This window comes from Acomys minous (genome assembly GCF_964271855.1).
Source record: "Acomys minous genome assembly, chromosome: 6".
Taxonomy (NCBI): Eukaryota; Metazoa; Chordata; class Mammalia; order Rodentia; family Muridae; genus Acomys; species Acomys minous.
The window spans coordinates 47,576,307-47,592,831 of NC_140487.1; the positions used below are offsets into that span (position 1 = coordinate 47,576,307).

General features: G+C 37.4%; 1 long non-coding RNA gene across 1 annotated transcript; it reads right to left on the bottom strand.

Moving 5' to 3' along the window:
- Window positions 1-745: 745 nt before the first annotated feature.
- Window positions 746-14,358, bottom strand: LOC311599471. The gene is made up of 3 exons (XR_014779908.1): window positions 14,239-14,358; window positions 6,891-7,043; window positions 746-853 (listed from the first exon to the last, which is right to left on the bottom strand). It is a non-coding gene; the product is annotated as an uncharacterized lncRNA (long non-coding RNA).
- Between the last annotated feature and the right edge of the window lie 2,167 nt (window positions 14,359-16,525).

The window sequence follows — 16,525 nt, forward strand, 5'->3', positions numbered from 1 at the left end:
TGGGTTTAGCAGAGGCACGGGACTGCATAACTGATGTACTTGAACGAACTGACCAGTGCTTTCAGGCTACCTCTGTCCCGCCTAGGTGCAGAACAGATGGGAAAACGTGACAATGGTGAGCACCGACGTGTTGTTAACAGATCGAGGTCTACTGCACTATCAATTATTAATGTAAATTCCATAAACCACAGAATACAAGTGTGCGTAGTCTGTTAGCCCCACCTAACAATGTACTGGAAAGACTTCAGAGAAGTCAAAAATGAGCGCTTTCTTAAGCTGAAGAATGATTTCCGAGGGTGGACTTATTTTGAGTATGTGGCTGGAGAAACTAAACAGAGGCTGTACGACTTCTTCAGGGCAGTGTGGCTTCTTCAGGGCTATGTGCTTCAGACGAAGGTGCTGAAGTATTGGGAGAGCTGTAACTAAAGGGATACAGATTCTCCGCATAAATGTACACTGTCTTTCAGCTGCCTACGGTTCAAACCCTTTCACCCTTCATTGCGCTTTTGTACATCACGATTTCCATATTAACTGGGGAGGCAAAATATATTTAAGTCAAGCAATGTATTTAAAGAATATAGTTGATTTTTTTCCTACCTAAACAGCCCAAATAAACTGTAGAGAAGGCCAGTAGATGATAGCACTTCATATTTCTTGGTGACAAAAATAAATTGAAGGTTTATTGAATTTATTGTTTGAATTTGTCCTTCTTTATCATTTTCATGGAGATGAAAAGGAAGGAGAGAGGCACAGCAGTATAATATTGTGTATAATCATTTAGTCTCCTTTTAGTAGATGGCACGTTGGGAAGAGATTACTCATTGAATGGTGACGTCTCAGTAGCAACAACAACCTTTTAGAAAAAGCAAAGAAAGATAACAGGAACATTTTGAGGAGTGAGAAAATGCCAACACTCAAATTAATTAATGCACTTGGTAGTAGCCATGCGGAGGGATATCTTCTTGTAACAACAAAACAGGGCCTGCCCGTGCCTACACTCCCAGACTGCAGGAACATTTCTCAAACATATACCTGCCACTGTGGAGCATCACCCATTATTGTCACTCTATGCCTTCTGACACCTGTCTGACATCTTCTGCCATGAACTAGTTCTAGGACACTGGAAGACACACTTATTTGAGTTCACCCTTCTAAATAGTTGTTAGCTCACAACAAGAGGATTTGTTTTTATGAATTTTTCTCATTTTGTTGGTTGTAATTATTTCTTTGTGGGTGTTATTTTGCCCAGGAACCTAAGCTGGTCAGAGGTCAACTTGAAGAAGTCAGTCTGTTCCTTCTGTTGTGTAAGTTCTGGGGATTACACTCGTGTAGGGAAGTGTGCATGGCGGCAAGTGCCTTTGTTTACTGGGCTGCCTTGATGTATTTTTATGGCATTAAAATCTGTAAACATATAAAACTCTTAGAGTGCTCCCTGAGGTAAACTTTGGGGTTAGTTACACTTATATTTTTTTTTCTGTGCTAGTGTTCTGTGTACAATAAGATTATGTTGTGTTTTAGGAGAAGATCAAGTAAACTATACTATCTTTAAAGCCTTCTACGCAGGATGCATGTGAGCTACACTTACTGTAATCTTCTATAACATTATATACCTGAATATAATGTAACATTTTTACATAAATTTTATTCATTTTATTACTATATTATTGTATATAATGAGACTATATTACCTTGGTACGCTGTTACTACAAGGTCTTACACTTTACAGAGTAGTCTGTAGTGTACTCTTGCTTAGAATGTACTGTTGAATTGTCACATTCAGATAGAATAGTAAGTAAATCGCAATGAAACAAGGCAGATGAGCATGAGTAAAATGAATGTGCTTGTATAAACAATATCTTGGTCAACAAAGACAATCTCATCAGAGGTTCTAGGACTCCAAGGATAGTCACGTCCTTGCTGTGTTTGCTCGTAACTTTCATAATGAGACTGTCCATAGTGATGTCATCTTTATATATTGTGGGAGTTTGCAATGGCGCCTTCGGTTCCATTGCTGAACACAATTCTGCTGCAGCAGCCACCAGCTTCATTTACGTTCATGACGGTGCTGTGCTGAGGGATCTTCACAAACTTTGCCTGTCAGATATGCAGGTTGCATTCACACTTGAACTCTGCAACTCAGTCACTCACCATAGAGAGAGAGAGAGAGTTACTGTGGGATCGCTTAGGTGGTCTCTAGCATTAGCAAGCTTTAGGGTTTCTTTTTCCCACGAATATTAACTGTGACAGATGCTTCACTGAATCTAGTGAACTTAGCATATGGGTTCTGCTTTCTCCGTCAATGTGGTGAAGTCTGTTAACATGTGACTAAGAAATTGAGCACAAAATGGGAACAGTGTTCCTCTGTGGAGATTAAAGTTCTGTCAGATATGCTCCAGGAGAGTTAAAATCTGACAATGGCCAAAGAAAACTTATCACTTACCCAGCTTTAAAAATCAATCTACAGATTAATGGTCTCTGTCTGCATGGGCGCTCCCTTCAAATGAGCTGAAAGGATGCTTCCATGAAATTCAGTATTTGAGATTTTGCAAGAAGGATATAAAATCGTGGCTCCAATTCATAAACAAAAAGGAATTGGTCCATACGGTATATAAAACATTAATTTTTTTTATCTGAGACCCAGCATACCACAAAGGAAAGGAATATGTGACCTATAAAAATCTAGTTCCAAGCCATAATTCAAAGACAGTTTTATGATGGCCTCCTGAGTTCTGCATTCAGTGGGATATTAAATTTCTGCTCTGAGATTATGAAAGCAGGAAGAAACTTTTAATCAGAAAACAAAAAGTGCAAGAACAGACACAGAATTTTCTTTGGGGAAAATGAATAGCTATGAAAGGCTGATTGAATTTAAATTTTCTTGTTCAGTTCAAGATTGTTTTTTATATGTGACTTTCTTCTCTTGGCAATACCATTGAACTGCCTGAGAATCACTCTTCCCATCCTCCACTCCGCTGTGATGGGTTTTAAAGCACTGGTAATAATGTCTTGATACTGCCCTTGTTACCCAATATATATCAAACAAATTTCTGAGCACTGTTAGGTGAAGGCAAGATAGTACCCATCAGTGTGTGGCTTTCAGTCTAGTGCACGTTCACCTTGGGTTCAGAATTTTGCTCAGCTGCAGGCAAGGATTGTAAAGACAATTGAGTTTGGCTTCTGAATTGAAGTCAAGAAAAAGGTCTAGTTGGAAACCTAAATGTATTTTTAAAATAGTTAATTAAATTATATCCCTTGCTTTTGGAAATATGAAGGATAGTAAAGTTGAAATCTCTCATATTAAGTAGGATTGAATGTGAAAGTGTCTATGCAGCATCTGATAGGAATCATCTGTTGACAGCTTATCAAGAATGAAGACAGATCTCCTCAAAATAACCAGCCCAATGCATTCTAGTTTTATGTCAGATCTCAAAACATACTGGTTGAAAGCCAAACCAACCTACTTACACATAACTGACAGACACAAGCCAAATCAATGCTTTCGGCTCTCTGTGCCATCTATTGATCAAGAAATTAAACACCATTACATGAGGCATTTGGGTTGCTCATGTTTTTGTAGTATATATTTGTATTTGATATCTTGCTAAAGCATTTGAGAAATATATTTGCCCCGTTATTCCCACACAATTTATCCTAGAAACCATCTCCCACCCTAAGATTAGAACCCTTAGCTGTTAAAGAGGAAAACAATGAATTTAAAGTATAGAAGTGATGTGATGATGGGAGGCTCAAGATAATTTTAGCAGTTTATTTTACAGAGGTAGATAAATATCCATTTGTGAAAATTATTGTCAAATACTTGTATTCATTTAATTATATTATGTATGTTTTTATAGTAACTTATTTGCATCAGAAATTCTTAGTTATGAATTCTGTCTTTTCCTTATTTTTAAAATGTCTTGGCAGAGAAATCTGTTGTTATGGTCTGACTAGAAGTGCTATTTTAATAGAGTACACTCATATGATTTATGAGATCCATGATATTCAGGCTGGTCTTTTATTTTTATCTTGTATCTTTCTTTATAATGTGTAATGTAGAATCAAAAATATCCCCTGAAGCTTCGGTAGAATGTGTTCTTAAGCCATGCTTTTCTGTAGCTCAGAAGACCTAGAAATATTTCAGTCTAAAACAGCCACTCAGTTACAAATGAATATGATGCTGTCGAAATGGAGCTATTTTAATGTCTTACTGCTTGGAATCTTATTTTGCCTAGATTTCCCTGAAGTAAGTGGGTCTCATCTGTGTAAGATTTCTTTGATGGCTTAAATTTATACTCCAGCATTGGAGACTCTGCCTACTTTAACAAGCCACTAGACCAGCCTCACAAAAGCAGTGTATGAAGATTTGTGCATCCTTTGAATATTCATATCACACAGTTGCTGATTCTTAAGAATGTGACATGCATATAATTTCTCAAGTGCTGTGCCCACAAAAGAATCTTCTTCCAAATTCCATTGGCACTGCAGCCTTTAAGAAAGAAAAACCAAAGGCTAAATATTTTCCTTAGTCTAGTGTAGAACTGTATACATGTTAAATTTTGAATCTAGAAATGTAAATATTAATAAGAAACAATAACATTTCCTAACATATGTATTTTTAATAATGCAAAATATGATCTGAACCTTGTTACATAGAGTCAATGCAATATTTAAAATTTTAATTTACTCACTATGGAAATTTTGATGTTTGATCTACCTGGAGTTAGAAGTTTAAGGCATGCCTTCAATCTATTTAACCTCTTACTCAATCTCTATCTAAATTTGTGTTCTGATAATAATGTACAATTAAGGGGTCTGTTGCACAGCATGGTTATTACACTCAGCAATCTGGGGGTTCTTGAAAACTTCTGAGCTCACACCACACAATAATGAGAAATATGTTGGCATATATGCTATATATAGTCATTGTGTGATATATATATACTCAAAGCATGTAACACATGATAAAATCAAAAAAATTATATATGGAGACATAAGATGAAGCAAAATAAGATCAAAATAGTTACATGCTTTATCAGAGGTGGGACAATATAAATACTATTATTCTTTATGAAGATATAATTATAAAAGAGCTTTTTATCCACACTTCTATTTACTAAAACTTTTTAATATAATGAACAATATTCCAGCATCTTATTTCTTAATTTTTATATTTTACATAATAAAAGTAGAGAAGAAAACGAAACCATGACTTTCTCTTCTCTTCACTTAAGACTTTGTGACACACACCTTCTACTTAGCACATGAATAATGGAATAGCTAATCCAGTGAAACAAGTCATTTTATTAAACAATGTACTTTATAATTTCTATCTAATATTAAATTGGCATTCAATATGTGGTTCACTGAAACTTCTAAAAATAAAAATTAAAAAATAAAGCTTATATATTATGGATGATCATGTGCTGTTGAGAGAGAATAATTTCGTTTTCTCTCTCTCTCTCTCTCTCTCTCTCTCTCTCTCTCTCTCTCTCTCTCTCTCTCTCACTGTGTGTGTGTGTGTGTGTGTGTGTGTGTGTGTGTGCACATAAAGTTTATCTACATCATGATAGTTATCACGTTAAGTATAAACAACAACACTATCAGTTTCCTATTACAAGAAAATCATGAAGGTAAATGGTTTTTTTCTCTGTAGGAGATGATTTTGCTAGTAGTATTCTAAGACTATCTTCATAGTAAATTATTACATTTTTCCAGAAATATTTCAAAACTTATATAAAACTTCCAAGACTAGGTCCATAATAGCAAATGAATATCCTAACAGTTAAGGACAAAAAACTATTCCATGATTGTCTTAATTTGACATCCTCACAAAAGAGATCTAAGATAAAAATTGGATATAAGTACTTCAGAAGCCAGTGAGAGACATCAAAGTGGGGCCGCAGGGAAAGCGATACTAGGAGATGGAGATGCCAACCCTGGGGTGGCTCAGTGAGTGCATTTTGAGCATATCCTCTGAGAAGCTACGTTAGATGCACCTTTGGAGAGTTGCGCAGCTGGAGGGGGAAGTGCAGCAGCTATACTCACAACTACAGGGGGGAGGGGTTACTGCATTGTAGGCAGCATCAGCTCCTATACACTTCTTACGTGGCAGAGACATACTTGTGCCCATTTTTTCCTTCTTATTGACATTTAAAAGTGGTAGATATACTCCACATCTAAAATAATAGGCATGAGTGTGAGTGATAAGAAAATCTACCTGTTCTTATGGGGCAATATTCATTTTTTTTATATATAAATGCTTCGTCTAAGCAGGAGTTTCTACTCCTTAAATACACAACGGGGATGGATAATCACTCCACTTGAGATACTTTGCTGGTTTATGTCCATAATTGTGGCAAATGTTTGTGTAGAGATGGAAGGGTAGTAAGGGAGACTGTGTAAACCCTTCCACATCCCACACAATTTCCTTGTTCCCTTGTTTTGTAGTCCAGCTGTAGTACTTTACTAAGTTACATGCAGAAACATTCCGGGCATATTGTCTACAGGGAACCCAATCGTTATAACAATCAAATTCGCTGCTCTTAGCTAAAGGCTACGAAGAACATGTAATCCTTGAGGTGCAAGACTGCAGGGAAGTGTTTCGGCTTTAACACTCTGTTATAATTGCACTGTTTGATGCTTCCTCTCCGTTTCTTCTAACTTCATTTCTCTTCGTTCTCTTTGTTCCCTTGGGTTCGAACCTCACTGTGAACCAGGTGATGTTGCTTATTTTGTAGTCCCAGTATCTGAGAGGCAGACACAGATGCAGGTGTTCGAATCAAGAACCCATATAAAAAGCGAAAACAAAAGCAAAACAAAAATAAAGAAGGAAAAAGAGAGGGAAGGAAAGAAGAAAGGAAGGATAGGAAGGAAAAGAATCCAGTCATTACCTGAGAGCTTTCGCATCGTCTATCTGACTCCCTTCTCATCTCTCCCAGATTTGCCAGGTTGTATTTCCTGTCTGATTCTGTCTTCACACCTGCTTCCCAGAGGACTTCATACTACACTAATGAGGCCATGATAATGAACTTCGTAGAGAATTCCTAGTGGAAATATTAACAGAAAACGACTCTTTAAAGTTGGCGCTAATGTTGTTTCATACTGAGCACCTTCATCGGCTGTAGTAGCTCACACCTGTACTTCCAACCCTCATGAAGTCCAAGTCAGGGTGGTTTGAAATGAGTGAGAAGCAAGATTTGTTTTCATACTGATTTCCAGGCCAATGCTGGTCACAGAATGTGACCTTGTCCCAAGATTAAAAAAAAAAATCCCCAAAACAAAACAACAAAAACCCACTCACTGCTCATGATGACAGTGACACTGAAAGTCTCTGAAGAGCAGTCTCGCCTCAGGGGTCTCTCAGCCTGAATTGATGAACGAAGCTGTGATACTCTCATTCAAACGACGCAAATTCGTCCTTTTCTTGCTCTGGCTTTTCCACTGCCTTTCTCGTGTTAACATTTACAAATAATCCCCTGAATAGGAACCCCCAACTGGGACATTCAAGGCATGAGCATGAAATGTAAATAGCCTTTGTCTCTGCCATGGAAGTTAACATTGTTCGCTAGGGTTTTCAGCCAAGGTATTATTATTATTTGGGTAGCACTTGAACAGTGGTGAGTGTTAGCATATAAGCAACTTCACAAGCCTGCTTCCAGCCTGCCCAACAACATGTGATGTCATTACGGGCCACTCAACATCAGGTGTCTGCCCCTGCCCAGGATAGAAAAGGGCAAACCCACCTAGTCTCTCTTACTTGCTCTCTCAGCTTGTCTGTCTGTCTGTCTGTCTGTCTGTCTCTCTCTCTCTCTCTTTCTCTGTCCCCCTGGGGTGCCCCTTTCCCATTTCCTCCTCTCCCACATTTCTACAATAAACCTTATACCATGCCTGTTGTGTGGCACATTTTTTATATTTAACAGTGAGTCCCAGAGTTGGGATCAGGGAACAAAGGGAAACTCCTAAAGAATCCCTGAAGATGAAAGACAGTTTCGCAGTTATAGACCTTACAACCTATTCAAAATTTCTAGATAAAAAATATCAGCAGATTTCTTTTTTCATTTTTAATCTATAATAACATTTGAATGTATTAAAATAGTGTGTTTTAAGACAAATATGTCTATATTCATTTCACGGCATCCCAGAGCCTGTTTTTCTTATTACTGGCTATGTGTATTGTGGGCAGAGTTTCCAAACTTCCCAGATAATATTCCCATTCTTTTATTACTACACAGTATCAATATTCCCTTTTGTCCATTATTATAATAATATACTGTACTGTCAGATAGGCACTACAAACAATTTAATTTATATACTATGAGGTTTTAATTTTTTAATAAAATTGATGGCAAAATGTTTTAAAACTCAGAGAGAGCAGAGTCTAGCCTGCGGCACCATACCCTGCCCACTTTGGATCAGTGCACAGGATATCAGCAGATTTCTAAAATGTATTGGGTATGATCAATAAAATCATTTACAGTAAATCATTGTGCAAATATTGTTATGAAACTGGAATCAGATTACCAGTGAGAAATTAAGACTGAAGTTTAAAGTTGGATGCTGTACCTTGATGATGAGAATTAAGGCCATAAGAAATAAATATTCATTGTAAGAAAATATCAGATCCGAATTGCTGACAACTTTTGTAAACTTTTATTCCCAAGAATGCTCTGACATTCTTACTATTTTATTATATTATTATTTGGGGTTTTTCTATTACTTATGCTAATTATTTTAATTATTAATCTTGTTAATTATCTGTCTAGCTCATTGACATTACAGTTTCTATGATCATAATTCTTTCCCTACTATTCCTATGGAATCACCCAAACCTAGGCTAATTCTTTACTCATATGGCTTCTTAATAATTATTTGACAATTAATGCATATAAATGTGTAAATAAATTTTAGGTGAGCCTGGATAAGTGACAGAGCCTACATATATGACAAAATCTAAGTTTATTTTCCCTACCTCTGAATTAGAAAGGGGTTTTATTTCCCTAGAAATATGATGCCTGGATCTGACAGAGTAAAGAATATACACGTTATGGTAGTATTTTTCTTAACTGCTTTTCTGTTACTATGAGAAAATAACTGGCCAAAGAAACATAAAGAAGTGGAAAAATTTTCTGATTCAAAGTTAAAGGCGGTAGTCCATCACAGTGGGCTGGTCATGGCACTAAGAACTTGAATTAGCTGATCACATGCATGCACAGTCAGGAAGCAGAGAGCAGTGAATGCTCCTGCATAGCCAACAGCTCTTCTTAAGGCCGTGCAGTCCCTAAGACAAACCTCTCTTTTAGGGTATATCTACAGATCCAATGCAATACCTATCAAAATTCTACAGATCTTGCAAGGACAGTGTTCAGTTTCATTTTGGAAAAAAAACAACAACAACAACAAAAACCATTACAACAAAAAACCACGAAGGACAACAATGAATGCGGTAAACAAAGAACTCCTGTTTAGGTATAGCCTATGGACAGCTCATTCTCCATGATTGTGGCCTGAGTGGGGGACTGCCTCTGACATGAACTCTGTTGTTCCCAATTTGATCACTCCCCCTTAGTGGGGAGGCCCAGTGGGCAATACAGAGGAAGGGGAAGCACATGAGAACCAAATACTCCTGTTCTGTTAATGGAATATATCAATAAAATGACTGCTAATGACTTTCCTTTACACTCATTGATCAGTACTTTGCTTAGGCATCATCAGAGAAGCTTCCTTCTTTAGCAGAGGGCCATAGACAGATAGTATGCATAGAGTGAGAGTTCTTGGAACACTCAACCCTAAAGGAATGTTTCTATCAAATCCCTCCCCTTGGGCCTCAGGAAACTCTGATGAGGTTTAGAAGACAAGAATTTACAAGCCAGAGGATACCAACAAATGACAACTTTGTAGGCAAAACAGGGCTGGTGTACAAATAAATTCACAGAGAATATGGCAGCACGCTCAGGCTGGCATCTGTACCATATGGGGTTCTAAAGCTATAAGGAAAAGTGGACACATGCTGGCATCCCAAATCCAAAAGCCATCTCTAGTTGATAGCTACTTCTAAGTGAAGAATTCATTTGCTCCAAAATCTCACTGAGGATACAAGGCACTCTTAAGGGTAGGGCCAATATATTGTGCATTGGTAGATGGCAAACACAGATGAATTCAATCGCACCTTTGGAGGTTCCCCCCCCCCCTTTGGCTCTTCATGTTTGGTTGTTGTTGTCATATTCCATTTTGGCTTTTTAGATTATCTTATTTTATTTTATTATGATTTAAAAGATACCACTTTGATAATGAGAGACAGAAAAAGTATGGATCTAGATAAGAGTGGAGATAGGAAATAACAGGAAGGAATAGGGGGAAAGAGAAACAGTAATCAGAATATATTACATGAAAAAAAATCTATTATCAATAAAAGAAAGATATAATATTAATGAAAAGAATGGATGCTCTAAGAACATTCAATGTCATTTTCTTTCTACATTTTACATAATGGCATTTAGCAGGATAATGTAAATTAAGAAGTGAACTTGCACATCATAATTATGAGAGTATATTTATTTTTATGCATCTATTTTCTTTTTATCATCTATCATCTATTTTCTATCAATCATCTATCATTATTTATTTCTTTGTTTATTGTTTATTTATTCTTCATTCATATAGCATATCACAACAATAGTTTCTCCTCCCTCCACTCTTTCCATCTCTAATCCTCATCTCTCCTCTACTCCAGATCGACTCCTTCATATTTTTTTTTTTCAGAAAAGGGCAGGCCTCATAAGGCTATCAACTGACTATAACATAGCAAGGTACAATAGGATGACAAGTTCCTTATTATATGCTTTCTAGCATTGTATTGTTTAAAATACTATGCAATGTTAAGTTTAAAAAATGAAGACTAGCAGTAATTGATCTTATAGCTCTATGTAGACTAGTTTGTTGTTTCAAAGCTTTGATTATCTGGAAGAGAGCTATTAACTGGGTATCAGATATCATAGCTGAGCCAATTTTATCTATTTTCAATTTATTTTGTCTCAAAATATGTAGCTAAGAAAAAGAGAAGCTGAATTATATTTGCATGTTTTAAAATGTATAAATTATCATGTAAATTGTTTTAAATGTACATAATTAAATTTGGAGAAAATTTTCATAAAGTAATGTTAAAGAAATAAAATTTAAAGTTATGTCATTGTTAAGCTTTCACTAAAATATATAACCCAACAAATTTGTTCTAAAACGCTCCCTAAAATATATTAGCAACCAATGCCTTGCTAAGCACTGAGGGAATATAAAGAAATTTTCTGTTTATCCATTGGCAACTTCTTTTTTCTCAAATTTTACTTTTCAATATATCAAGTTAACAACTTAGATAAAAACTGACAATTTAAAACAGTAATTTATATTAACTCCTAAATCCCAGAATTAAAAACACAAATTTTGCATTATTCTTGTAACAGCTGAAATGTAATGCAGGCCCTTTCCCAAACTTCCACAAATAGTTGTTTATACTTTTCATAGTGACACCTTCCTGATTAATGTAGATGCTTGATTACATCATAGCATGTGGTCTGTGATTGCCTTTGTTTTCCCCTCTAGCATCAAAGTACAACACTCCATACACATAAAAGATGACTGTCATAAATATTTACACTGCTAGCCTTTCTAAGATGTTATTTAACATTCAAATCATAACTATGGCAAGATGAAACATCTGATCCAATTAGATATTTGAACCCAGACTACAGGTTATGGATTGAGGAAGTATATGCAATAAAGTTACAACCTTTTGCATGATGTTAATTTTTTGTGTGACTCTGCTTAACAACCAATGGATAAATTGATACACTAAAATCTCTGCTATATTCTTGTCTTTGATCTTTTTTCTTAACAATAGTTTCTTACTAAAAGGTAAGGTAGAATAATTTTTATGTCTATATTCTGCACTTAGATGAAGAGATAATAGAAAAGAAAATACTTCATTTTCAATATTTGAATTCAAAAGGATCATTTTGTATGTATACTCATCCATTGAAATTTAGGGACTGCCTAAAACCAAAATGACATTATTATGTATCTTCTGGAGAAATATTTCTCCAATTAAAATCACACACAGTAAACATTCTCCTAAGGTAAGGAGAGGAAGTGGAATGCAAGAAACAAAACAACCTCGCAATAGAGACACAACCAGATATCAACATACAGACCTATAGTCATCTAACCCCAGATGCCTACACATCAGCATAAAAACAGAATTAGTAACAGTCAGGACAATATGTTCCCAATGGAGACCAGCAACCATACCACAGTATGCACTGAATATTCCAAACATAGCTGAAGCCAGAAAAAAAAAAGACCTTAAAACAGGATTATGAAGATCATAGAGGCCCTTAAAGAATGAAAGAAAAAAAATTCCTTTAAAACTCCAGGAAAATACAGACAGTGCAAGAAAACAAATAAAACTGTTGAAGACCTGAAGATAGAAATATTTCTGTTTGCTCTCTTGGTCTCCAAATTCTTATTCTCATTGGGAGGTGGTCATAAGTCATTATTGGTCACATATAGAGAAAAAACTAGGTGACACACAGGGATGTCTCTCTTTTCCTTTATCTTGCATATGTGGGTAAGGAGATAGGAGCTGAAAAGAAAGAAAGGGAGATTTAGGAACATAGAGGGAAGATAGAACAAAAGCCAGATGATTGAACCTACTCCTTAACTCAAGGCCTTAATTGTTACTCATAATGAAAGGTTATGTCTAAGTCATTGCTATAGAATTTAGTATATTGATACAAAACATGGGCATGTCAAATACTTGTCAGAATACATATGCTAAGTCTAACAGATAGATATTACTCTATTGATAAATGAGGTAAAATGGTTGAATAAGGTTTTCAAAAGCCTCAGAGACACACAGAATATGCCATTTAAAGTTGTTTTTATAATTCTAAATATCTTTGACAACAAGACAACTCCTGACAACACCCAGCCAACCTCAAAGAAGATGATGAGCATCAAAGAGCTTCCTTATGGACATGGCTTCAAAGGTAGTAAACCAGCCGCTGGTCAAAATGTCCTCATTCCTGCCACAAACAGAATCTGCCTGAAAATGGCCAGCTTAGATGCAGGCAGCGTTGAAGGTCACACTCTAACAAGTCAGCGTAAGCGCGTCCCCAATAGTTCCTGTCCTTCGAGTAAGTCTGGCAGAGATATTGGACCAGAAAGCCAAAGATGAGGCTCCAACGTTCTAGAGAGTGTCCTATTCAGGCAGTAAACTGTCTAAGTCAGTTTGTACATTTTGGAAGCTGCTAACCCGCACTCCTGGTTCACTCAGGAATTTAAGTTTTATTCCTTCTCAAGTCTCTGAAGGGCATTGAAGACCAGATAGTATAGTTTTACAATCAAGTTTAGTTGGTTAGGGGATAAGATCATTTTAGATCAAGATAAAGACGCTATTAGAGTTGAGATAGGATATTGAATTTCACTCAGAAATTTAGACCCGTGGGCGGTGGTGGTCCATGCCTTTAATCCTAGCACTGGGGAGGCAGAGGCAGGTGGATCATTGTGAGTTCAAGGCTAGCTTGGTCTACAAAGTGAATCCAGGACAGCCAAGGCTACACAGAGAAACCCTGTCTTGAAAAAACAAAAAACAAAAGAAAACAAACAAACAAACAAAACTTTAAACCCAACAAGACAGAAAAGACATTTATTTCAAACTGAACAAATTCAAACAGCCAAACCACCATGAATATAACACTTATAGAACTCATGAATCTCATGATTGTCACATGGTTCTCTGTGCTGTGTGTAGTTTGTTTTATACATGTGTAATAAAATAAATGTATTTTTAAAAAAGATATTATAATAAGATAATAAGTAAATAATAAAAAAGAAAACAAAAAGAAATGTTCATTCTCAGTTCACCATCCAGAAGATAAAGAGCAAGTTGCCAACACCTGGAACCTGCTTTCTCAGATACCCTGCTGACATCTTTTCACATGGTGAAGGGTGACACAAAGGTGAGGGATAAACACAGTGTTCTTACATGGCAGAAGGGGGCAAATTCGCCCCAACAGGCACTTACTGTGGTAACATCAGTCCCCATGAAGTTGAGAACATGAACATCTTCCCAAATCTCCTAACAATGCTACTACTCTCCTGGGGATCAAATGACAAACACCTGCCTAATAGTGGCTACATGGAGGCCAGGGATCTCACACTGAGAACACACATGGGTCTATAACTTACTTCAAAAATATGAAGGTTTTATAAAGCATCTCCTGCCTCCTCCATTAACAGAGTCAGCTGTTCCAAAAAGGGATTCAAGCACTGACAGTCACCCCCACCATCTCTGCTGGAACATGAACAGGAGTGATCCTGCACAGGTCTCATGTAGGGAACCAAGACGCTGTGAGTCCAAGCATAGAGCAGGCTGGTCATGTCCAGTAGGCACTGTTTGGCCCTGCTTCTCTCTGACCTCTGCTCTTACACTCTCATGGCTCTTCTTTCCTGGTGGTCCTCATCACTAGGAAGGGAATGGGATAAAGATGTTCTATTAGTGGCTGAGCAACCACAGGGATTTATTCTATGCATTTTGTCCATTGTGAGTTCCTTTGTTAACCACCATTCACTGCATAATCAATCAGTCAATCAATCAATCAACAAATGAGTTCAGATCTGCACTAGTTTGTGGGTAGAAAGATAGGAATTTGAAGGTAGTTACAAACTCTGTCCATTTAGCACAACTGTAGTAGGTTAACACATGAGTCCAAGGATTTACCCAAATGGCTCATGGCAATATTTACACAATTTTTTTTGTTGAATAAATTTTCGCAGATAAATAGTAGAAATTATGCACACAAATATCATGATATTATGGAAAACATCAGCAAAGTTCTTCATGAAACAAAGACATAGCCTCCAAGAGATGCAGGACTCATGCTCCAGGGTCAGATTCAAGGACACAGGGCCAGTGTGTCAGAGGTAGGCTCCCATGCTCACTGCAATGCCATTCACAACAACCAACAGATGGGAACCAGCAAGTTCTTGTCACTGAGGAATAGCAGCCACACAGTGGGAAGCTGCTCAGCCACCTCAACCTTCAGCTACAAAACAAGATGTAGTGATGGTGTCCGAGACTACTCCATGGTCTATGCAGGGAGAGCAGTGACTTGTGCTTCTCCTGTGTGTCCTAGTGATGTCCCTATTGCTCTTGTGCAAGTTCTGATGGCCATGCTGCTTCATGGGGAAGTTTTAATGCAGATGTGCAGGGTAAAAGGCTTCCTCTAAAAAATCAACTAAGACAACAGTGGGTCCTTCCAAGAAAGAGTGATGCCTTGAGTAGAGAGGTCATTTTCTCACAGTAATGAAGAATACAAGTATGTGTGCCCAAATACTGCAATTTACAACCTGTGTTCCATCCTGAATAGCCAGCTAGAGCCATAGTGACCCTGTGCAGGAGATGCCACATGCTGAGGATCACACCACAAAAGGATCACCTTCTGTAAAACTAGTCCTTCCACCAGGCACTCTGACTTCCCACAATCTCTAAGTTACACCAACAGAATTATGTTCATGAGTCATGTTACAAGGGAGGCTCTCTGAATGCAAACACACACACACACACACACACACACACACACACACACAGTGACTGTGTAAAACATTCTCTTGCCTGGAGCTGGGTTTTCTGTCTCTGAAGACAGAACCAGACTAATTCAAATTGAGGTTTAAAGAAAATGGGAGGGAAGAACTGGAGGACATAAGGGATGGGATAACAATTGACATATAATATGAATAAATCAATAAAATATATTTTAGAAAAGCTTCTCACAATTAAACACAAAACTTTACAACACTCTGGGCCACTACATAGAGTGCATGGTGTCACCACAGGCAGGGTGTCCAGCAATCCTCAGTGTTGGATGTCTGTCATGTTTTACGTCAGCAAACCCTTCATGAGAAAGAATGGAAACCTGGTGCTTGAGAGAATGCAGCTCCAGCACAGGGGAAGCATGGACTTGACAGAGTCTCTAGTCAGAATAAGGCTAAGAAAGCCAGCCCAGCACTGCAAGACCGGCAAGCACATGGAGAAACTTTGAGAAATCTGGGCAGCATGGCCATTCATTCACACAGTTACTCTGGTGAATGGTCCCCTGAGGATGGATAAAAAAAGCAGATGCTCCCAGGTGTCTCTGCACCTACCATACTGGGCTCTGCCTGTAAAGATATATATTGTGACTTATCCATGCTGTATGCATTCCTTTACTGTTCATCTAATATTTTTGAATTGTTGCCTCCCAAAGCAAGGATCACAGACGTTGCAGGCAAGCACTCAGCTAATAACCCACAATACCAAGCCAAGCTAAAAGATTAATGGTGAACAGAGGTGATAGGACAGAACAGGTAGGAAACATCATATGGTTACTATTGGAACAGACACAAGGGGCTGAGGATGGCACCGTTCCCATTGTGATTCATAGAATGAAGTGAGGCCAGGCCTCTGTGACATCACAGGGTAAACCCCTGCTCCAGG